Below are 23,506 nucleotides of genomic sequence, written 5' to 3'. Positions count from 1 at the left end.
GCAGCTCATGTCCAGTGACCAAGCTGGGTAGGAATATAAGCCTCAGGTCACTTTGGCACATGGTGAGACATCTATAATGGACATTACTGCTTCAAAGCTCCCATTAGGTTGGCCAAAATTGTGCTAGGTCTGCATTGCTGGTTGACTAACTTCTTTCTGATACTGCTTCCTTCTTCCTTTCCCAGGTGCAAATTCCTAAAAAGTAAATCTTGAACCTCAGATTTCAATTTGGCATCTGCTTTCAGAAACCAAATCTGCTACACAGACCATTCCCTTACCGATTTCCCCCCAATTTAGAAAACTTTTTTTTTTTCTAGGCATCTCCTCCTGTCCCAAAAACCCTTGTAGGTGGATCAGGTAAATTACTTTCCAGTGCTTTATCCTAATTAAGGTTTAAACAGTGGCATTTCAAGCTGTCATGACCCCAGAGTAATGAGGACAGCTTATTTGAGCTCCTTTCAAACCATGTCATGTGGATGACCACACCATGTTTATACCACACCAGGTTTATAAAACAACTGTTTTTAGCATTGTATGCCACCTTACTATTACTCTGGACAAACTTTGCATGAGGCTGGGAATGGAGAGTTGGGGTGGGAATTGTCTGCAGGTTAAAGCAATGTCAAACTTTATTTCAAAGGTAGGGGAGGAACTATGGAGATCCTGAATGGGTATCAGTTTCAAATTACTATCTGGACTCTGTCAAAGAAATTACTTGCAATTGGTATGCAACATTATTATAAGGAGTAGAATAATATGACCATTCTACCAGTAATTTGGTTAGTAATTTGTAGTAATCTCTAGTAATTACTGTAAATGCTAACCAGTTCATTTCCTGAATCACATTTCCTTTTGGGTGTTCACTTTATTTCGTACACTTTAATTGACTTTTTTGTAAAATGTACTAACAATGTTTTACATTCCATGGCCTCACCTAGGGCTGAGAGGCAGAAAAGGCAAGCTAGTATTCTGCATTCTATTTTGAGCATCTGTATAGTTGCTGATTAATTCAAATTAATCCCTGTGAGTCTTGGTTATGGTTATAATCAACTAAGGCTTTTTTTTTTTGAACACTGAATATCTTTGTGATATTATAATGGGGGAAAATAAGATACCAAGTTAATCAAAAGATAAGGTCCACTGGGTTTGCGATTGAAAGAGATAGGCACAGACACACTTAGATTTATAAGAGTTTTAGCAATAGGTGATAGACACTCAAAAGAGAGTCTGTGTGCAGTCTATGTGTGTGAGCATGCACAGGTTTCAATTATTTAATTTCATGTTCTTAGTGACTTTACAAATTGATTAAAGAAAGCTCGGGGACCTGAAAGAGGGAAGTTAAGAAAAAAATAAAAAGATGAAGGGATGTTAACATGATGATGTGTGCTAGGATTTGGAAGTAAGGAAAAGTAGAAGCATTTAATGTCTATCTGGAATGAGCTCGATTATAACTCTGCAGGTTAAGGATTCGGATTAATTCTGGAGAGAGGAAAACCTGTAATTGGCATGTCTCTGAAATCTTTTTTTGTGAAATAGGACTCAGAATATCCCAAATACCAGGGTTACTATAAAGAAGGTATGATGGAAAACTGCGTGTTTTTGTTGGTTTGCTGTTTGCCCAAAATGATCCATGCATGAAATAGACTCTCAGAATAGATCCTGCTATTATCACAAATACAAATAGAAGAAAAATCTACTTACTGACCCTGAACTGGCCTTAGTGTTAATTCATTATGCTCTTTCTGAAGACAGCTGTTACCTGGGGGTTACTTTATAGCTCCTCTGTACAAGGGTTTTAATAGATGCTCAGTGCAACTTCACACTGAAGTTTGTTATTCTCACCCGTCATATTTTTATCACAGAAATGTCACTCTGAAGGCAGAAGCTCACTTTTCCAGTATCTTTCCCACTTTAATTCTTGCAAAATGTAATTTGGTTCATGGGCGGCTACTAATAACTTGTAAAGTCTGACTTCTATTTTAAACCTTCCTTTCTAATAACACTTTATTTTGTTTTTGAAATCTGCAGAAGTTTTTGTGATTCTTTGCCTGTCTTTAATTTGTAGGTTTCTGAAAAGCTAAGAAGTGGAGAAGGTCCGAGTGGCCTTCAGATCCTTCACCCTGTGCCTTATCACTCATGAGGTTATTCTATGGCTTTGTAGCATTGGCTGTGTGCTTTTGATATTTTTACTAACAATATTTCATATATCTTTCTCGTCTAAGTGCCTAGTGCAATATCTGACATACAGTAGAACTCTGAATCTCTGCAGAACATAATAAAAACACAATCAGCAGTTCCCATTTTGCTTTGTTTTAGATTTTTGGCTCCAATAAGGAGAACGACTCACTTATCCTAATTTCATTTATATGAAGTCCCTACCCCTGAGCCATGTGAAGTGATGTGTGTTGAAAAAGCTTATTCTGATACCTCTTGTCACCCATGTTAAACAATGACTTCAACCTAGTGCATGGGCCATTCATTCACCTCTGAGTGTTTGATGAGTTTACCTTTTAACCAGAGTATACAAAATGGAATGTGAAGCACTTAATGGTCAGATCCTCGAATTTTATTCATGCTCTGTGCTGTATTCATCATGGTACTGGAAGAGAATGCTTGGACATTCCAGATCTGGAGGTATGGCCAACACTTCTATGCCAGCCATCATCAGAGCTACCACAAGCCCATAAGAAACATTCTACCTAAAGGGTGCAAAAATTAATATCATTATTTATATTTGTCAGAGAGGAGAAAAAAAAGAATAAAATGGAATGCAAACAGTTAGAAACTTCTAGGTAATATTCCTGTGACCACATGTCTAAGCTTGATAATAATTCACATTAATCTGGTCAGTAGGGTTTATTTAGGTCCTCAGTATTTTGGGGAGAAAAGCTGTTTTGCATGGCCCCAAATTTGAGATTGGATGAAGCCTGGGATAGGGTACTGTATTGGCAAAGATGATGGTAAGATCTTCCTTGATGTAGTAAAAGAAGCAGGCCACATCTCCATTCCAGACAACTTCCCACAGGACTGGAGACTGCCAGCTAGGATATCAGGGGACTTTGAGAGCCTTTGGTCCTTGCTTTTAGTATTTTAAATATTATCTATTGAGACTTCTTAGAACAAGTACAAGAAGTAAGTAGGACAACTATTGCTGCCTCTTCCTACAAATAAGGAATTAAGAACTGAAGAAGTCAAATGAACTCTTGAGGTAACATAATTAATTTGCAGTCATGCCAGGACCAGACTCCAGTGTCCCTGGTGTTGGGTGCTGCTGTAGGCTCAGTTCATTGACACCATGCTTGAATTCTTGATTATCTGAAGGCCTCATGTTTTCTTTCATCCTTACTCAAGTGAAGATTTCATCACCATTTAAAAAAACTATCTCTTCAGTTAAGGTACTGTTATGTCATTCTTTTTTCTTTTTTCTTTTCTCTTCTCTTCTCTTCTTTTCTTTTCTTTTCTTTTCTTCTCATTTCCCCTGCTTTGTTCCTGACAGCTTTGTTCCTGTCAATGACTGCCATCAAAAATGCTGACCATGAATTTCAGAACAGAATGACTTAAACTTCTCTGAAGGTTGAAAAGACAGATCTCACATTTTGCACATCCATCTCTGCAGAATGTGGCTGCTTCTCCTCACTTTTGTGGGACATAGATCACTTTTAAAAGGCTACTGCTGCCTCTTGCACATTGAGGAGTGGTTGGGTAGCTTTCTGTTGCAAAAAGTAGTCGGAGAATTCCACGTCAAAGCCTCTGTTTCTTTCCTCCCTCAAGGAAAACCACTACCAGTCATTCTTCCTGATCTAAAATTACTCCCTGGAGAAAATTAGGCATGTTTTTGGTTTACTTTCTTTAATGGCCTGTGGTTGCAGCCGCTCCCTAACTGTACCTGTCTTGAAAAGCAAAGACCACATCCTTTAGCCCTAAAGATCCAGACTGACATTACACACACACACACTCCCTTCCTGAAGCTGCTGTGTTCTGATTCCTTCGAAAGCATCAGGCATATTTACGTTTTATTTTCATCTTCAGTCTCCACCTACCATTTTGGGCAGGTCAAGATAAAACTGGGGCACTAGCTCATTCCTAGCCTTTCCAAATATCCTACTGTTGGCACATTTATATTAGATATTGATTTCTGTTTAATAGAATAAGCCAGAAAAAAATCACACTCTTTGTTGGCGTTCAAAGGATGAACCATAAAAGCCATTAAGAAGTACTGTAAGTATGAGGATGATTAATGGGACTTGAGGTGCTGTCCACCGACTATTTCCAGATAATGTCTTTAAGAGATTCCATTGCTTCTGGCTGCAGTTTCGAACTATTTATTTGCAAGGTGAAATTCTGAGTAATGATGTTTCCCATGTAGCCCTGACTGACAGTGTTAAAGAGACAGAGCTGGATGGCCCTGAACTCAAGTCTCTTCAAGGGTTTGTGCCAAGGAGTAGCTAGGATTACTTCAGAGGTCATAGTTTGAAAGTCCTAAGGTCTGCCCTCAAAACGCCCCTCCTTTTGTGAGCTGGGAGTCTCCTCTCCATGAGGACCTGCTGGGATGAAACTTTATCAAGAGGAAGTGATTGTCAAAACTTATTGATTCCCAACTTGTGTGAAACCAGTGTGGATTTCTTCCTTCTTCACATTGGATTTTGTTTGGATTTAGCAGTAGTAAACATCCTGAAAACAATGCCATACCAGAACACACCAGGATTTTACTTTACTTTTTTTTTAACAGAATCTTAAACAAATTACTTCAAATGTTCTATCATTTCTCAAATTTTCCTTTTATTTGTTAAAATTATTCCATTTATGTTCATGAAATTTCCAATACATTTTTTATTGACATCTGGGCTGCAGCAAAGTTGTATATATATCAGCATGCTTTTTGGTGCTTGAAAATTTACCCCAATCCTTCCAGCAAAGCAATCAGAGGATCCCATATTATTTTGATAAATGGTGAATCCCAACCACACAGAACAGTGTCTGCCATGGACACTTCAATAAATGTTTATTAGATGAGTGAATAAATGGATGGATGGAAGCTACCATTTTTTTACTATAATATTGTATAAATTATTGATTTCTATAACAAAGTACATGTTTATTATTATCATTCCCATTGTCCCAATGAGAAAATCAAGACTCCACAGTGGCTTTTCCAAAGTGATAGAGATAGGGCTTAAATGTAAGCCTAATTCATTTTCAATCTAACACAGAGAAGGGGGGTTCAATAGTATATAGAATGGGTACATTATAATTTGTACTTTATTTAAAAACAAGTAATTATACATTATTACAATAATGGAAAGTTTCATGTATTCCAAAGTACACATCCCCTTTCTTTGGGAATATTCAAAATATAATGGTTGGGATGCTTAAAAGCTTATGAAGATTATACATCAGACAATCTTAACATTCCATTAGGATCTGACACTGTTCCTTAAATATTTACTTGGGCTGGTATTTACCTGAAATCTTTTCTGGTAGTCGGAGAGGAGGGAGACTTTAATTCTATGTAGAGAAAAAAAGGCACTTTTAGTTGTTGTAAGACTTGAACCCATATTTCTGAACATTAGTTTCCACTTTGACTCACTGTTAAAGTAAGCATCTTAGATTTCTCACCTACCCCTGCTCTCCAGACCTGCATGGCCCCAGGTACCTCATCTGGGGTCAAAGCAGTTATTTTTTCCACCTTTGACTTCATTCATAAGGTTTCCTCCAGTCCCAATGTTACTTAACCAAAGCCCATCTATTGGTGGTTTTACCTGTCTGTTCTGAGTAGTGTAATGACTTTGTTTCCTCTTTAGACCCACAGGCAAGAACAGGAAGAAACTATTTCCTAAGAACAATCCAAAAGTCTCTCTGGGAGTATTCCCAAACAGCTTGTGGTTGAAATACATCTTTCCAAAGAAGATAGCTTGTCCTTTAGGGAGAAAAAAATTGTTACTTATTCCTCCTTTGGATTTCAGTGATGATTTTCTCTCAACGGCTGCAGGTTTCTTCAAAGTAATCAGTTATGCCGTCCTGAAGTCCAAAATATAGATAGGTTTTCTATCAACTTAGCCAGTGTGTCTTGATAGTTTATCACTGAAAACAGTAATGATAATAATAATAGTAAAACCCACTCTGATTATGATTGACAAAATGTCATGGGGAGAAAAGGAGGGTATCACTGATGGTAGTCATTAAATATAGATAGGGACTCAAGTGCGGAAACTGCACCCCAAAAGGACACAGAATAATAAGAAATCTGACCCCGGGCTGGTGTGGAAAAGGTGAGGCCCTGATTCAGAGAGTGACAGTATTACTCATTTCTTCAGCAAGTGATTTTCAAAACTGCATAGGGGCAAGGAAAAGAGGTAAATTTGTTGTATCTGAGCAGTATTTTATTTTTAAAAACAAGTATACAAAACTGAATCACTAATGTTTTGATTACATTTTAATCTATCACCTTCTCCTTTGACTTAAGAAATTTCTTACTGGCTTTATTTACTTTTCATCTCTTTTCACATTTATTACTTTTCACTATTTTTTTTTTTGAAGATAATATTACCTTTCTGGGGCACCTGGGTGGCTCAGTCGGTTAAGCATCTGACTTCGGCTCAGGTCATGATTTCACGGTTCATGAGTTCAAGCCCTGCGTGGGGCTCTGTGCTGACAGCTCAGAGCCTGGAGCCTGCTTTGGATTCTGTGTCTCCTCCCTCTCTCTCTGCCCCTCCTGGGCTCACACTCTGTCTCTGTCTCAAAAATAAACATTAAAAAAAATAAAAAAAATATATATATATTACCCTTCCACCTTCCCCCCACCGTGCAACCTCATCCCAGCCTCCAACTTAATTTCCTGTCTTTATTCTTTTATCTTTATTGTTATTTATACCTCTTCTGGTTTCCTTCTCCTTCCGCTTTGCCTTGGCTTTGGTACCTCTTACCCTCTTCCCTTTGCCATTGCCACACCCCTCTACACTGGGTGATAAGGATGACTTTGTTCCAGGATTTTCATCCCACTAAGCAAGCAAGGACTTGTAACCTATTGCTCTCTCCCAGGGGGAGGATTGCAATATGGAGCAGGGGCCCCAGGGAGAGCATGTCTACAGCAGCGCCCACAAGTCTCTTACACTCAGAAAGAAATAACATGGTCTACTTGAAGGAAATATGCCCTCTAACTTGGTTCCAGAGTCATCATTAAAAGATTATTTAAATTGACTAGAATGCTTGGGGCACTTGGGTGGCTCAGTGAGTTAAGTGTCCAACTCTTGACTTCGGCTCAGGTCACGATCTCATGGTTTGTGAGTTTGAGTCCCATGTCAGGCTCTGCATTGTAATTCTTTCTCTTTGCCTCTCCCCTGCTGGCTCTCTCTCTCTCTCTCTCTCTCTCAAATAAATGAACTAAAAAATGGTTTAAAAATTTACTAAGATGCTTAATTTTTATCTGAATGTACAGAAATATTGATCAAAAGAAGAAACAGAAGCTATTAAGTAGAATCATATAGTGGTTAAAGTGGAATTTTTATGAAATTTAAATTCAGCCCAGTTTACAAAATGATCATGGGAATCTATCAGTTGGATTTTTGACCACTTCTTGAAGGAAAAATGAGTCTCTTTCATGACAAGATAAGAAGAACCCCAGCCTGAAGGGTAACCTCAGCTTTTACAAGACAAGGCAGAGGGTTATACAATGGATCCCTCTGCACTGCGGGCTTTGGTTTTGAGGATGACCGGCAGACCTTGAATTTCCTTGCAGGAAGGGGTGTGTGTGTGTGTGTGTGAGTTAATTGCCTCTGCACTGCCAGCCACAGGACTTCTCAGATATTGAAGCTCTTCCTGGAAGAGAGAGGTCTCATCCTATGGATAACTAATGACACTGAGCAAATCAGGGTCAGGGGCGAGGTAGCATGGCAAGAAGAGAAACTGAGTAATATAGGAAGGTAACAATGTCAGGAATGCAGAGCCCTGTTCATAAATTCCTTTATCCAGTCATTATCACCTTACAGGTATATTTTTAGTATCTCAGAATAGCAGTTTAAACAAACCGGGGATCTTAAATCTTTTGCATCTGACTAGTGGGAAGTTACCTAACAGTTCTGGGGCCTCAGAATTCTGCCTATAAACTGGGAATGAGCATGGTGCCTCCTCCTGGCTTCATTATGGGATTGAGTGGTCAGAATGCAAATCTCAGTCTGTTAGGTGCTAGCTTGGCAAACTGGACCAGAAGGGCCTGCTCAGTCTTTGGCTCCTTACCTGCAGAGTGAGGTGACTTAGTGCCCTGCCCTCCTCTGTACAGCTTGCCAGGTGTGGAGGGGCACATAAAATGGTTATGTACTTGGTAGCATTTTAGACCTGTGATTAGTTCATCAACATGCCAGATCTGAAGCAGCCCACTGCATCTAAGTCTCCCAGAAAAGAGTCACGTTCAGAAGGCTGATTAAATGACAGCAGAATATTTAAGAAAAAACAAGTTCACTCTTAAAATACTTTTAGAGTATAGATTACATTCATTTGGATATCTCTAAAGTTGAAAAGAATGTTTCCTTTTGTTCAAGAAACAATTTTTGAGCACAAACTGTACGCCAGGCACTGTTGTATGAACTCAAATGTAAAGAGCAACAAGCTAACAAAATCTCTGCCCTTGACAGAGACCAATGAATAATTTAAAGTCATGTAATATGCTAGAAGGTAAACAATGCTAAGGGAGAAAAATAAAGTATTGAAGAGGGATAGGAAGTTCTGGAAAAAGAGATTAAATTTGAGTATGGATGAGGCTGAATTTGGAAACAAGGACAAGTCAGCCAGATTCAGGTTTGACAAAGTGAGTTTGATTATCCCCTTGGGTGAAGCAGGTCTGGTTTAACAACAAAACAAAACAAAAACACACATACATGAATGATATATGTTCACAAAGTAAGGAGAATCATGTCTTCTGGAGGGTTCTGCAAAGCTGAAATTGATTCCAGCAGGGGCAGCTGAACACATTCATTCAAAATACAGTTGGTGATTATGTATTCTGAACCGGGTGCTGCTGCAGGAGTGTCCAAACTTCAATGGGCATTGAAAATTACACAATGGGCATAGCAAATAAGTAAACGACATAGTGTCCACTGGCTTACTTACACTGCCCTCAAGTAACAGTGCAGTACTGAGGCAGTAATGTCACATTTACTGGAAACAGTATGGGTTCTGAGATCAGGTAGATGTTCTTGTAGCTACTATCTAGCCTTCTGTCTGTCTTTGATCAAGTTGCTTAGGCTCTTCCAATGTCAGGTTTTCTGTTTTTAAAATGGCATTAATAGTATCTCCTAATATTAAAGATAATATGTTTCTAGATGCTGAAATATTGTCACATGGCTAAAGAAGGTAGTGTGCGGTGGGTAGGAGAGAGTACAAGAGAGAGTAGATCATAAATATTATTACTTAACCTGAATAATGTAGAATATGGTAATAATTATGATTTCTACTTAATTTAGATAATGTTTGATTGTTTTTCTTTAGACATTTTTAATTATTTTTTTTTGCTACACGTTGTAAATGGATATGAATATAAGAAGTGCATCTGTGCTCAGACATGCCAATGACATCTAGTATTTTTCTAAATCTTTGAGACAGTCAAGTTACCCATATGCATTGTGGCTGACTTTATGGAAGGTATACTTGATACACTAGGAAGGTGCACAAAATAAGCTATCACAGTTCTGCCCTTCAAGAATCTAGCTGAGGAAATGTAGTCCCTGTAAGATTGCTAATGCAAGGTGATATACTGTATCAGATAAGGGGTACACATGATGCTATGGCATTTCTTCTGTTTATAGTAATGAGGGTAACATCCATGGTGTGAAAGTTATTAAAGGGAAACCTCACTAGAGTGGAGTCGGGAGACTGGAAGGAGGAACAGTTCCACTAAATGTCAATTACAGGCAGAACTGTCAATTACAGACCCTAACACAAGAATCTCAACAGGAAAGAATGATCAGTTATGGGCCCCAGCAGGAAAAGATGCATATTGCATCTCCTACTAGAAATTGGCTACCCCTGCACCTCAGCCAATGAGAAACTGTCATCATGCTGAACTCTTTTCTTCAAAGGACTTCCATTCAAAACGACCACTTCCCTCTTCCTCCTCCTCCATGAAGCAGTGTTCTCCTCTTTTGTTTGTTGGAGTTGTCTATAGTTTTGCCTTAGCTTATTACATGTCCTGAATTGCAATTCTCTGCTTTCCCAAAATAAACATATTTTTACTGGTAAAATAACTTTTATTTTTAAGTTTAACACTAGCAAATTACCAAGTTTTTTTTTTTTTTTTTTTTTTTAAAGATAAAAGACCTGTTGGGGCGCCTGGGTGGCGCAGTCGGTTAAGCGTCCGACTTCAGCCAGGTCACGATCTCGCGGTCCGGGAGTTCGAGCCCCGCGTCAGGCTCTGGGCTGATGGCTCAGAGCCTGGAGCCTGTTTCCGATTCTGTGTCTCCCTCTCTCTCTGCCCCTCCCCCGTTCATGCTCTGTCTCTCTCTGTCTTAAAAATAAATAAACGTTGGAAAAAAAAAATTTAAAGATAAAAGACCTGTTGTCCCACTGTCTGATTTTTACCATTTCTGGGTCATTCCTCCCAAGTGGTGGGTATTTTTTTAAGATGCATAAGTGTATACATATATTTACACACATACTATGCAAAGATGCTTGTACCTTGTTGTCAGCCACACTATTATGTAACCCCAGTGTTTTGTCCCTCACCCCTGAGAACCAGGGGATCTGCTCAACTCCCCTGGATCTACTCTCGCTGTTCCCTCCCCTGCAGCTCTGGGCAGCCCTGGGTCTTCCTGAGCCCGGAGGCAGATATTAGTCTGATGTAAGCCTTTGTCTTTACACATGATTGCCACCTCCCTGGCTTCCCAAGACTCTAATTTTCCAGTTTCTCCAACACAAAGCTGGAAAGACAAGACAGACTTAACTGAGAATCTAGGGATGCTTCTATGAAAAAGAAGTAGGAAAACAACACCACAATGTTACATATTATTCCAGGTCAGTAGGAAAAAAATAGATTAAATTCCCTGTGGTGGAATGGGTGGGGGCATGTCCCCTTACACTCCAGTTTCTAATCTTACCTCCTGTTCTGAGTTCCTCAGAAGGAGCCTTTTCTTCAGGTGTGCATGAATTGAATTGCCACACCAGCTGCTATGGAAAAAAAAAAAAAACAAAACCTCCCTTCCAAGCTCAAGAGACGCAGATACCCTTCCAACCAAAGCCTGCATTAAGCCACATACCTTCCATAGCTGCCTCTTTGTGTAATGAGGGGAGAGCTGTGCCCACAGCCTGCCTGCCTGCTTGTACTGAGCAAACTGGAGATCAAGTTCACACATGCACATGCACACATGCACACTCCTGTGCATGCACGCACATGAAAAACCCACTCTTAAAATCAAATGATCCTCAAAGACAGTGTGATTTAAATCCACAGAAACCTGTTCTTACCAGCAATGTCATCTGGTACCATTGCCCTGGGTATAACGTATCAAGACACAGCTTCTCCTTGTTCATCTCTCTGTTTTTGAGCCCATGGTCCTTGAGGCTGTAAGAAATGATGGTCCTGTAAATCACCTTTCCCAAGAGAAAATCAGCATGAAACTTTTCCTTCCCCAAGGCCAGAACAAAATCATAGGCTGGATTTCACACTTCACTCTGACCACTTATTCCCATTTGAGACACAATCAAAGGAGGAGATGAAGTTCATTCTAATTATTTAAAAGGCATGCCCATTGATTATAGAAAAATTAAGTCACTTACCTAAAACAGTATGATGCCTCCAATAGTGCCACTGTTTATGATCCAAATCATATGGTTATTCATCTACTTTTCTTTTCACTGAATTTGATGCATTCCATGACCTAAGCATATATATAATACACCCTTATTTTTAAAAATCATAACAGCAGTAAAAAAAAATAGAAAACAAACATGGTTTTGTTGGCTAAAAATACCCTTAATATATCCTTTCCTCCATTTATTATTTAAATTTTAAAGTTTATTTATTTATTTTGAGAGAGAGCATGAACAAGGGAGGGTCAGAAAGAGGGAGAGAGAGAGAATCCCAAGCAGGTTCCAAGCTGTCAGCACAGAGCCCAATGCGGGACTCAGACTCACGAACTGTGAGATCATGACCTGAGAGGAAATCAAGAGTCAGAGGCTCAACTGACTGAGCCACCCAGACACCCCTCCTCCACTATTTTTAATCCTTGGCCTCATTGCCCAAATTGGGAAAAATTGAGAAGAGATAGCTGTTGGTGCCTCAGTTGTTCCGTTTGTGAAACTGAGAAACTAACACTTGACATCTTCCATTTCCCACAGAAGTAGGGAGGCTTAATAAGTTAATGCAGGAAAAGCACTCTGCACTCCAAGAGTACATTTCACTAACAATATCAAAGTATTACTGTGCCCATTATTAATAAGTAGGATTGGCCTGAACATGGAGCCCCATGAGAACTCCATTGTTACTTCCTGGCATGTAGATTGGGTGCCATTCTCTAGGAGCCTCTTCATTTTGCCTGCCAACAACCTGCTCGTTAACCTACATAACAACACTGTTTTGTATTTTTCCACTGCCTTTCATTTAGGGAATTCCAAATGCCCTGCTAGCACTATTAAATCAAGGATCATTACACATAGGTAAGGTGTTACAAGTGCCATTAAACTTAGCAGGTGGGTGGATAGAGGGATCTGAGGAATAGAAAGGTAGGGGCAGGAAGTAGTTGTGACTTCCCGAGCCACCCCCGCTAAACTGGCTTTCCGCACCTGCCCCAGAAACTTATACCTCCTTGGCTGTGGGTCTTTTCATCCTCCCTTCTTGAAAGCCCACTCTAAAGTGTAAGAAAATTGCAGTGGATTCACGGGCATGCTCTATTTTCAGCTACTTCCATAAAGAAATCAATTCAATTTGTCTGACAGTCTACTTTTCCTGAAGCTCTGCTGGCAGAAGGTTTAACTTTATATCATCTTCCACAACCCCAAAACAAAACAACCATTTTATTCCATCCTCAATGAAAGTAACTTCTATTTATCTTGGTGAGGCTCCCATGCTAGCTAATCTATAGTCACCCGTCGGATCGCCTTTGTTCTCAGCACCTTTTGGCTATTGAATCTTAGTGCATGAGACTCTGAGTCCGTGACAGAGGAAGCGTGCTGTCACTTTAACGTATGGAGTTCTCTTCCAGTGCCACTCTTCCCAACAACGGGCCACTTCCATAGCCATCAAGATGTCAGATGCAAAATAAAACCAGTTGTGGCATAGTACTGTGCAAAAGGCAATTCAGATTAGTATTGAATTGTGTGGCTGGAAGAACTTTGAGAGATGCTTTGCTCATCTCTACCTTTTTGAGACTTCCCTCTAATTGGAACAAAATTATCACCAATTACAACGTAGCTTTTAAACCTCAAAGGATCTAAGCAAGTGGAAGGAAATAGGATGTGTGAGGTGCTGTGTTAAGAAAATAGCTAAGCCTGGGCCTGTTTCTCTCAGCACCTAGCTTTTGGCTGCCATCTCAAACCTTTAGAAGTCAATTAGTGAATACAAATAAGCAGGATTATAATGTGGCAGTAAGTACAAGGGGTTTTCAGAGCTGTGTGATCTGAAGAAAGTTACGTGGTGTCCCCAAACCTTGCTATACTCCTCTTCGAATTGCAGTAATGAAACCAACCACGGGGCGCCTGGGTGGATCAGTTGGTTAAGCGTCCAACTTCGGCTCAGGTCATGATCTCGTGGTCCGTGGGTTCAAGCCCCGCGTCGGGCTCTGTGCTGACAGCTCAGAGCCTGGAGCCTGTTTCAGATTCTGTGTCTCCCTCTTTCTCTGACCCTCCCCTGTTCATGCTCTCTCTGTCTCAAAAATAAATAAATGTTAAAAAAAAATTAAAAAAAAAAAAAAAAGAAACCAACCACCTCACAGTGTGGAAGTGATAATTTGTGAGGGAACATTTAAAAGTCTTTTGTATATTCTAAAATTCTGTGCAGATATTCATTATTGATATTATGAGTTTGAACTAAACTTAATGACAAGGAAAATCCACAGTGAAAAAGGTGAGGTGCATCTGAAGCAGACAGAAAAGACGCTTTGCCATTTACAATCATCCCTGGTCCATTATGAAGACCCACTTCTTTTGGTACAATTTGGGGTGAAAAAGTAGAAAACTGGCAAGAAAAGCACTAAGATCTCTAGGTGACTAATCAGGATTCTCTCCCTGGCACGGTGCTTTAGAAGTAATTTCTGCAGTGCTTAGAGAAGTGTTTTAGTAACAGTAAAGGTGCATCCATGGCTTAATACCACTAGGATTAGTATTTGATAATTTAGTAATGACCTTTATAGAGTTCCCTTGGTTTTTCAGAATCCCTAGCTTGACAATGACTTCACCTGGACAAATGACTTAACCTTTTTTCTGCCTCAGTTTCTTCATGAATAAAACAATTTATACCCTTTCACACCTTTACCACATAATGTCATAAGAATCAAAAGCAATTATATGTGCAAGTATGCATAAATGCTCACTATAATTTAGGATCTCATTAAGGTTAAGTCTTGATTTTTTATGTGCTATCATTTTTAGGCTACTTTTCTTCCTGTGGGGCAGAGAAAAAGATGGCTAGGGCCGATGCTAAGAGTGCTCCAAGGAGATGAAATTTCTGAGAGTAACAGGATGAAGTGAATATGAAAAATGTCAGCTGACCACCAGGAATAAACAGATTCCTGGCAATAGCCATTATTAGATCGTGGAATTGCTTCTCTCAGGAAGTGGTAGAAACATTTACTGCTCAACTGGATAAAGTGCTCTCAGGGGCCAGATGACCTGCCATTTCCTTCTACATTATCGATGAGTTTCTTCTAATAATAACAAAACGGCTGAAAATGGCTATAGTGCTCTAATCACTCAAGTATAGGTTTCTAGCTACATCATAATTATGTCTGGCCATGTTCTCAGATAAGTTATCTCTATTTGGTCTTGGTCTTGGCAACTTCTCCAGTCAATTTGCCACTGGGTCTGCATCTGCAAAGGGCTACACTAATGTCTACACTAGCATTACATGCATTTAACAATGTTGAGTGACTAGAGAGGGAGGGAGCCAAACCTTAAGAGACTCTTAAAAACTGAGAATAAACTGAGGGTTGATGGGGGTGGGAGGGAGGGGAAAGTGGGTGATGGGCATTGAGGAGGGCACCTGTTGGGATGAGCACTGGGTGTTGTATGGAAACCAGTTTGACAATAAATTTAATATAAAATAAAATAAAATACAAAATAAGTAAACAGTGGCCTGTGTTCAAGCAGCTTCAGACACACCATGAAAACATTTAAATGCTAATGCTGAGACCAGGGAGGGATGGTACCTAACTGGGAGTCAGAGTGCCTCTGCTGAGTTAAGCATATGATTCAGCTTCTTCTATTTGCTCAATTGTAGTAAACATTTTTTCATGGACTTTTTACAGGTTTGCAAAAATGCCTCCTAAGCAAAAATAGAAACGTGTTGTTTCTTTTTTGTAATGGTTTTCAAACATATACTTTTTGAATTGAAAAAGCTTATGGAAGAATGAGGAACTTCTCAGGAAACAAACCACATTTTATATTTACAAATGTGTATTATTGTTATTAAATTCAGTTTGTAAGAAGGTATATATTAATATATAGATCTATTACTCTTTTCTTTCTTTCTAAAACTAAATTTTGAAGCTGCGGTTTTGAAAACTCCAGCAATTTCCCCAAAGCTTTTTTTTTTTTTTCATTTCTTTTCTTTTTTTTTTTTTTTGGTAGGAATACCATGTTTAGAATTCTAGCCCCTCCTTTGACTTGCCAAAAAAAGGAGCAAATCTCACTTTCAGAATTGCAAATATTTTTTTAAGAGTAACTATGCCTGTTTCAGTAAATCAAAACCTAAAATGATGACTCATGCAAGAAAGGGGTAGTGACTGGCCCGGAAAGGCCTCCTATTCTGCTTCTGCCTCACCTGTTCCTGGCAGCCAGTCCCGCTGACCATGTTCCCGCTATCATGTGACTCCTTAAAGCTGGGCCCGGCTTCATCCAGCCTGGTATTTCTGGCTCGTAGCAGAGTGCCTGGCACACAGTAGATGTTCGATAATTGTCTGTAGTAATAAGCTCTGAGGGCCTTTCCAACCATGTTGTTGCTATTATTTAAAAAAAAACAAAACACAACACTCTAGGAAACACTCTCAAAGAGACTTCTATAAGAAAATAGTGGGGCGCCTGTGTGGCTCAGTTGGTTAAGCTTCAGACTTTGGCTCAGGTCATGATTTCATGGCTCTAGAGTTTGAGCCCCATGTCTGGCTCTGTGCTGACTTCTCAGAGCCTGGAGCCCTCTTCAGATTCTGTGTCTTCCTCTTTTTGCCCCTCTCCAGCTCCTCTCCCACTCGCATATGTGTTGTCTCTCTCTCTCCCTCTCTCTCTCTCTCAAAAATAAATAAACATTAAAAATAGTGTTTTTTTTTTCTAGAGAACTATTTTGAATTGCAGTGTGAAACTTGTGGTCTGTCCTTCCCTTGTGACTCCAGATTTTATACATCTTTCTTTCCTTTTAATCTGAAGTACATTTTCCTATCCTGTTTCATGGTCATAATTTCATTCAAGTTTATTGAATTTCTGCTTGTAATTTCTATTATATCCTACACTTTGTAGACAACTGATGGCACAGAAGTTTAGACCCCATAATTACATTATACTTTGCTGTTAAAGCACTTTTTATTTGCACTTTATCCAGCAAATCACTTAGACTGTTTGAAGTGGAAGCATAGGTATTATGACCTATTATAGGTGAGGAAACTGAGGTTCTGAGATGTGCAGTGAATTGACTGAAGTTGCGTAGTGAATTAGTGACAGATTTGAGACTTAAACACATTATCCTGACTGCAAATCCAAGGCTGTTTCTGTGATGCCACAGTTGCTGTGAACAGCTGCTAACTCTTACATGTTGTTTACAGTATTTCTACCTAAGCCATCAACCTGCCAATGTCTAGATGGCAGAAGACTCACCATCTCTTGATGGTCTTGCCATCTTGTACTGCTCTGACTAGAAAGTTCCCCAGGTCAAGGTCTGTGAAATTAATTTTCAGTCAACAAATCAATTCAAGAATGTTATTGAAGACCTACCATATGACGGAGCCACTCTCTCCCTGTCACTGGATACAATCCACATGTCAGGAGTGCCTAAGATGGTCAGCTGGCTTAAATCTAGGAGCTTCAAAAGCTGTAGCCTCTGGACAGTGAAACAAAACAAAACAGAAAAAAAAAAATGAGGCTGGGGCATAAACATGACTAAAGGAAGAGAAGATAGAGGAGGGAAAGGGAAGGATACCCAGACAGAGGGAGAAGGGAAATTAACTCAAGTGCAGTGTGGACCAGTGGGAGGATGTGATGGGGACATGGAGAAGCCTCAGATGGATGAAGAAAAACCGGGAGGAGAGAAAGGGTCAGAGTCCACTTTTGTGCCAGCGCAGAAAGCAAATCACTGGAAAAGGATCTGCTCGTGAAAAAGTATAATCAAGAGATGCACCGCAGCTCAAACACATCAATTAATTGTAAATCACTTTTGTTGTTGTTACTGTGAGCTAGTCTAAAAGAGTGTTATCCACAATTCCACTTGCTATTTTCTGTGTCTGGACATGAAATCCACTTGTCCCCCAGGCCTTCTGGCCTCTGTGCACAATGACACACATCCTAGTGGCCCACATATAGCCATCGAGTTCCTCAGAGCCTTCCCAGGGTGGAGGAGCATGTTTGCTCTGGAGCAGATCTGTGCCTGCTGTCGATCCATCTCATTAACTCTGCAGTGTGTTTCCATGTTGCCCCTGTGGCCACAGCCATTTTATGCTAGTGGTTGACTGGAACGTCAGAGCAGCAAATCCCAAGCTATGCTGTGGAGGCAAAATTTGGGGAAGATGGAAAAGAAGGACATTTTTTCCCACTTTATCACCTGGGCCCCAGAGGATACTGCTTGTGTCAGAACATTATATAGCTTCTTCTAACATGACTCATCCAAACTGAACCCTTCTCTTTGGAGGTACTTAGAACCACTTCATCAGGAAAAGGGGACACACACACCGTGCCCTATCCTCACCACACATCCCTGTTTTCCACTGAATATGTTCATTTGTTCCTCTGTTGAAAGCTTCAGTATATATTAATTTATGCAACTCTATTTCTGGTTACCAGAAACAGCAAGACTGGATACCAGAGTGAGCTCAGTGGGTTCAGGATTCTCTGCTACAAAAACATTGAAGGCCAAATAATGCCCCTTGTAGCCTAACTACACATAAGAAGGGTCTGACCTGTAGTGACCATCCTGCGAAGTAGATATTGATCCTGCCCCCAACAGAAGTGCATACATTGTACATGGAGAGTCATCTTGAAAGCAGTAAGAGGGATGCTTTCTATAGAGAAAATATGTTCTTAACCTCAAAGAAATATCTTAGTGTAACCATGCAAGATAAGGTTTTGCATAAAGGGTTAGCTTTATGATTTATAATCTTCTTTTATGAAAGAATAGCCTGGGAACTTTAGGTCACACTTGTGTCTAAGGATTTGAGATATTTTAATCCAAAGAGAAAAGCTTTCGGGAAGAGTTTAGGTGCCAGGGAATTTTTTTTTTTTTCTGAAGCACTCAAGAATGAGGCAAAGGAGGGGCGCCTGGGTGGCGCAGTCGGTTAAGCGTCCGACTTCAGCCAGGTCACGATCTCGCGGTGGGGGAGTTCGAGCCCCGCATCAGGCTCTGGGCTGATGGCTCAGAGCCTGGAGCCTGTTTCCGATTCTGTGTCTCCCTCTCTTTCTGCCCCTCCCCTGTTCATGCTCTGTCTCTCTCTGTCCCAAAAATAAATAAACGTTGAAAAAAAAATTAAAAAAAAAAAGAATGAGGCAAAGGAAGGTTAGCATAGTCCAGGAGATGGGCCCCATTAAAATCTTATTAACATGCTTTGAAGTTACAGTATCACCATGTCTGGCCTATTTTCTCAGCCCACTGTCTGCCCCAGCTAGGATACTTGGCCACAAGTAGTGGAAGGACCCCTGAACTTGGCACTTGTTCAGTCCTGAATTCAACCCAGCTAGTAATTTGACCTGTGAGAAGTGATTGTATTTCTCTGGCTCTCAGTTGCTTTACATGTAAATAAAGGAGTTAGAAGTGATGATCTGTAAGCCCTGCCCTGTGAGCATCTATGAGGGATTTGCTACACTGCTTTCATTGGTAAGAGACCCAAATACCATGGGATATTTCAAAACAAAGCCAAACTGGAAACAGATGATGAGCCCGGATTACTCAGACCTCAGTTTCCATCTGTGGTGCAAATATAGACAAATAAACAGCTTAAATGGATAAGTGCTAAAAATACTTGGGTGCTTTATAAAATACTAATTATTACAAGTAATAATCAGTACATTCGAAAGTTATCTCTGAGATGCATGGTATTATTTTCTCCAATCACAGTGCTCCCTTGCCAGCTATTTAAAAACCGGATTGTTCTAGTTTCTTGGCTGCCTTTGTTTTTCATTCTTAGTTGCAAAGTTGGTAAACATATGAAATGGAAATGATCACTAATCCAGGTTAAGAGTATGTTCAGATTAATAAAAATTTAACTCGAGAAATGATTTAAAGGAGAAAAAAAAATCAGGCTAAACACAGCCAACATCCAGTAGGAGTAAATTCATTTCAAAACCAATTTAGCTTGCTTAGGGAGAGAATAAAATTAATAAAACAGTTTTAATTAGTGAATCTCCTACTCTGTGCCAGATACTGTGATACACACATACAAACATGTATATGTGTGTTTGTGGGAGAGTATGTTTGTGTTTATGCACATGTGTATATGTGTAGGAATACATAGTTATTTTGAGTATTCAATATGGCCTTAACATATAGGAGTGATTTTTTCTAATTTTCAGTTAAGGAAACTGAAATTCAGGACTGATTCACCTGCTGCCCCCCAGCTAGTAAATTAAAAAGCCTAGAATTTAAAGTGGGTGCCTGGTCCTAAAGATATTTGTTTTCACATTATACTCTATTTTCTGAAGTGAGGGCCTTCTTGTAAAACATCCTGAGGGCTTGCTGTTTAGAAACTATTAAACTTAGCTTAAATAATTTACCCAAGTTATTTAACATTTTGAGCTTTGATTTCTTTCTCTGTAAAAGGGGGGACTAAAAATATCTGCCTTAGGGGACTGTTGCCTGGAATAAACAAGATACAGTCAATGAAAGTGTGCACCAAAATTCCTGGAAGTTCACCAGCTTGTGTGATGTATCCGTGACATTTTCTCCAACCCCCTTTGGACTTGGACCTTCGTGTCAGGTTAGGAAAAACAATTCTCTTATTATCAGCAAGAAGAAGAAACTTAATTGAATGTCTCCTATTATGCTACAACTTTGTGATGAATCAACGTTCAGAGTTGGTCAAGGTGCCAACTGCAGAATCTTGTGTGGGGGGTCGTGATAGCTAACTACCAAGTTCAGTCTCTTGGACCCCAGGGCTTCCAGCATCCCCAAGAGTTCAAACTGAGTTTTTGTTAAAATTAACTCTGGGATACTAAAAATAACCTTACTCTTTGCCTTTCCTACTGCGTTGATCCTTCTAGGCAGTTTTCCTCTAAGGGCTTTGACAGAAAAGCTTTCTGCACGTCACACCTTGAAGCTGGACACAATAGATTGTGGTTGCCTTTGCCATGCATCTTGTCTCAATCTAGGCCTTCGGGGGACAGACCTGGTACATTACCCAGTCTACAAGTGCAGGTAATTTAATAAGGTTATCATATTTTGCCTCTATAAATTGACTCAAGAACACCCTTTTAAAAAAGTCACGTCAGATGGTGTTCCATTTAAAAATAGGTTCCCGAATCAGGCAGGTGCGACAGGAACCAGTGAACAGTGGGTATAACTCAGGTTTTAAGGAGAGAACTGGATCTACAGGCCTTTGTACTACATCAGGTTTGGAACATAAGGAATCTTGTGGCTGTCCCTAAGTTATTAAGGTCTCTGAATTAGAATGACATCAATTAGACCATGCTGGCAAAGTCCCTTCAACTTTCATACATTAAACTTTTAGAAATATTTACTTACATTATTATATCTTGACTCCCCTAAACTGCTTTGCATATGCGAAATTCAGACTTATCTGAATTAACGCAGTCCCTTTTAAGGGATCTTATGAAGTATTGTCTGTCAACCCATGGTCTAATTTCCTTCCATCTTTGTATAGTGTGGTTTTTTTTTGGTATAATTATTTAATTTTTTTTAATGTTTATTCATTTTTGAGAGAGAGAGAGAAAGAGAGAGTGAGAGAGAGAGAGAGAACACGAGCAGGGGAGGGGCAGAAAGAGGTAGACACAATCCAAAGGAGGCTCCAGGCTCCAAGCTGTCAGCACAGAGCCTGACATGAGGCTCAAACCCGCGAACTGTGAGATCATGACCTGAGCCAAAGTCGAACATTAACCAACTGAGCCACCCAGGCACCCTGGTATAATTATTTTAATGTTTATTGCAAATTTCTTTTATTTCTTTAATGAATGTAAAGCAAAAACAATGAAAGGATTGGCATTAGAGTTAGGACGCTGAGGTACCTATTTATGTATAGCTGAACTCATAGGATAGTTTAGAGAATGAGGGAAATGAATCATTTATAGCTTTAAGAACACATAAAAACACTGGAAATGTCAAGAATTGTCTCTGAAATGTAAAGTGTAATTAGGAAAATGATAATATTTTTGTGGTGTTCTCTTTTAATCAGGTTTTACAAAATATAAGCCTGCTTCTGACCTTTAACGTTAGAATTTCATGGGAGCATTATAGAAAGCTCTGTCTGGCAAAGTAGGGTGTTGTCTGTAATTGTCAAACTCCTGCTCTTTTGGCTGCAGCCTGGTTCTTCTGCAGGACACAGATGCAACTCTGGGAGCGTTCTTGGACAGAAAAGATTTCTCTCATTACTGAAGGCCACACATGTTTCCTCATTATGGAAGAATGCATTTCGGGATGTAAAATCTAATGTATACAGCTGTATATGGTTTGGGACCCAGTTAACTTAGAAATTGATTCTCTTCCTCTGCACAGTCCAGATGATTGAAATAAGTTGAATGTTTTCTTCCAATACAATCACCCACATTTGAGGCATCGTGACATAAAATTTTCCCCTGAGAAGTCACATCTCTGAAAATATGTTACCTTTAGTCCTTACTGCTAGCTGCAGAGGCACATGGAGAAACACAGCACAGCATACAGAGTATACTTATTATTTTGTGACTGCATGTGGGTATTTCCCCTTCCTATACTGCCTTCAATCTGCCTTCCCCTAAAGTGACATGCACTTTCATTCATCACTATCATCATCATCAACATCATCAAATTAAATTAAGAGATTAAATATTCATATTTCAGAGAGAAATCCAACCCATTTGAGGGAAAAAAAGGAACATATTTAATATTTAAATTAACCGAGCTCTAGTATCCTTGGCTCAGAGAATGAAGAGAGTGTAGAATGCCTTGTTTTGATTTCCAAGTATATACATTAACAGCAATACTTAGAAACTTTTACATTTTTCTGCTGAATTACCCCATGGCCAAAGTCATTCATGTTTGTTTACAAAATACTCTTAATAACCCATTGAGTTAGGTTTGAAAAACTGCTTTCAGACTTAATAAGAATAACTTACACTGATAGAGTATTATATTTAAAAACATCTGTGCAAGTATTTCTTCAGTTAATATGAGAAGAATCCATAACCCCTGTATTGTCGATAAGATGTTGAGACACTGAAAGGCTAAATGAAGCTGGCAGAGTCAGGACTTGGATTAGATTGCCAACACCAGAACCGATATTCTTCCTGTTATTGTAAAACAAAGGCCCTGTAGGAAATCCTTCTGGGTGGTGGGCCTCACAAACCTTGAGGGGAGGCTCACAACATTCCCTTGTGGGTCCCTTGTACTGCCCTTCCCTATTTCCCTGCAGTATTTAGCAATAAACCATGATTTTCAAGGATACCTGTGCTTCCTTTTATGCAGAACAAGGAAGGGATGCCTGAGGAGGCTTCATGCACCTGTAGCAAGATGAGAGGGGGCCATGCAGGTGTTTTGAGGGAGACAGCCCAGTGGCTGGGACCACTGTAAAAGAGAAGGAAACCTGGGAACGCTGCCTGAGCTGGGAGAAGCAATCACAGTAGCCAGAGCAGAGCCTCAGTGTGGTGTTTTGGTGAGGAGCCCAGAGCCTGAGTGATGTACAGTACAAGTTGTGGATCTGAATTTTCTTTGTGTGTCTAGCACTGCACTTAGTACCCAGAGAACTAGGTCACACGATCTCTTCCTTCCTACCTCCCATAAGTGAGGGGCTGTTTGCATACATGTATATTGTATCCATAAGGATACCTGCAAGTCCTCCCCGGCCCTGTCCCCCTGAAGATACCTCACCATCTCCCCTAAGAAGGATAGAGTTGTCTTCATCTCGTGGGGTCCCGTGCCCAACTACCTTGTCCTTTCAGGGGCTTAGATTAGCAATTATCACACTTT

General features: G+C 39.9%; 1 protein-coding gene across 3 annotated transcripts in view; it reads left to right on the top strand.

Annotated features, from left to right (window-relative positions):
* OPCML (opioid binding protein/cell adhesion molecule like) overlaps window positions 1–23,506 on the top strand; it is a 501,061-nt gene that overhangs the window by 55,680 nt on the left and 421,875 nt on the right. The window lies entirely within an intron of this gene.

The sequence above is a fragment of the Lynx rufus genome, unplaced genomic scaffold (genome assembly GCF_022079265.1).
Source record: "Lynx rufus isolate CCGP_SWC_20201006 ecotype Redwood Valley unplaced genomic scaffold, mLynRuf1.p SCAF_9, whole genome shotgun sequence".
In the NCBI taxonomy this organism is placed as follows: domain Eukaryota; kingdom Metazoa; phylum Chordata; class Mammalia; order Carnivora; family Felidae; genus Lynx; species Lynx rufus.
The sequence above is the reverse complement of the archived record's forward strand: the minus strand, read 5'-3'. Positions and strand labels throughout refer to the sequence as shown.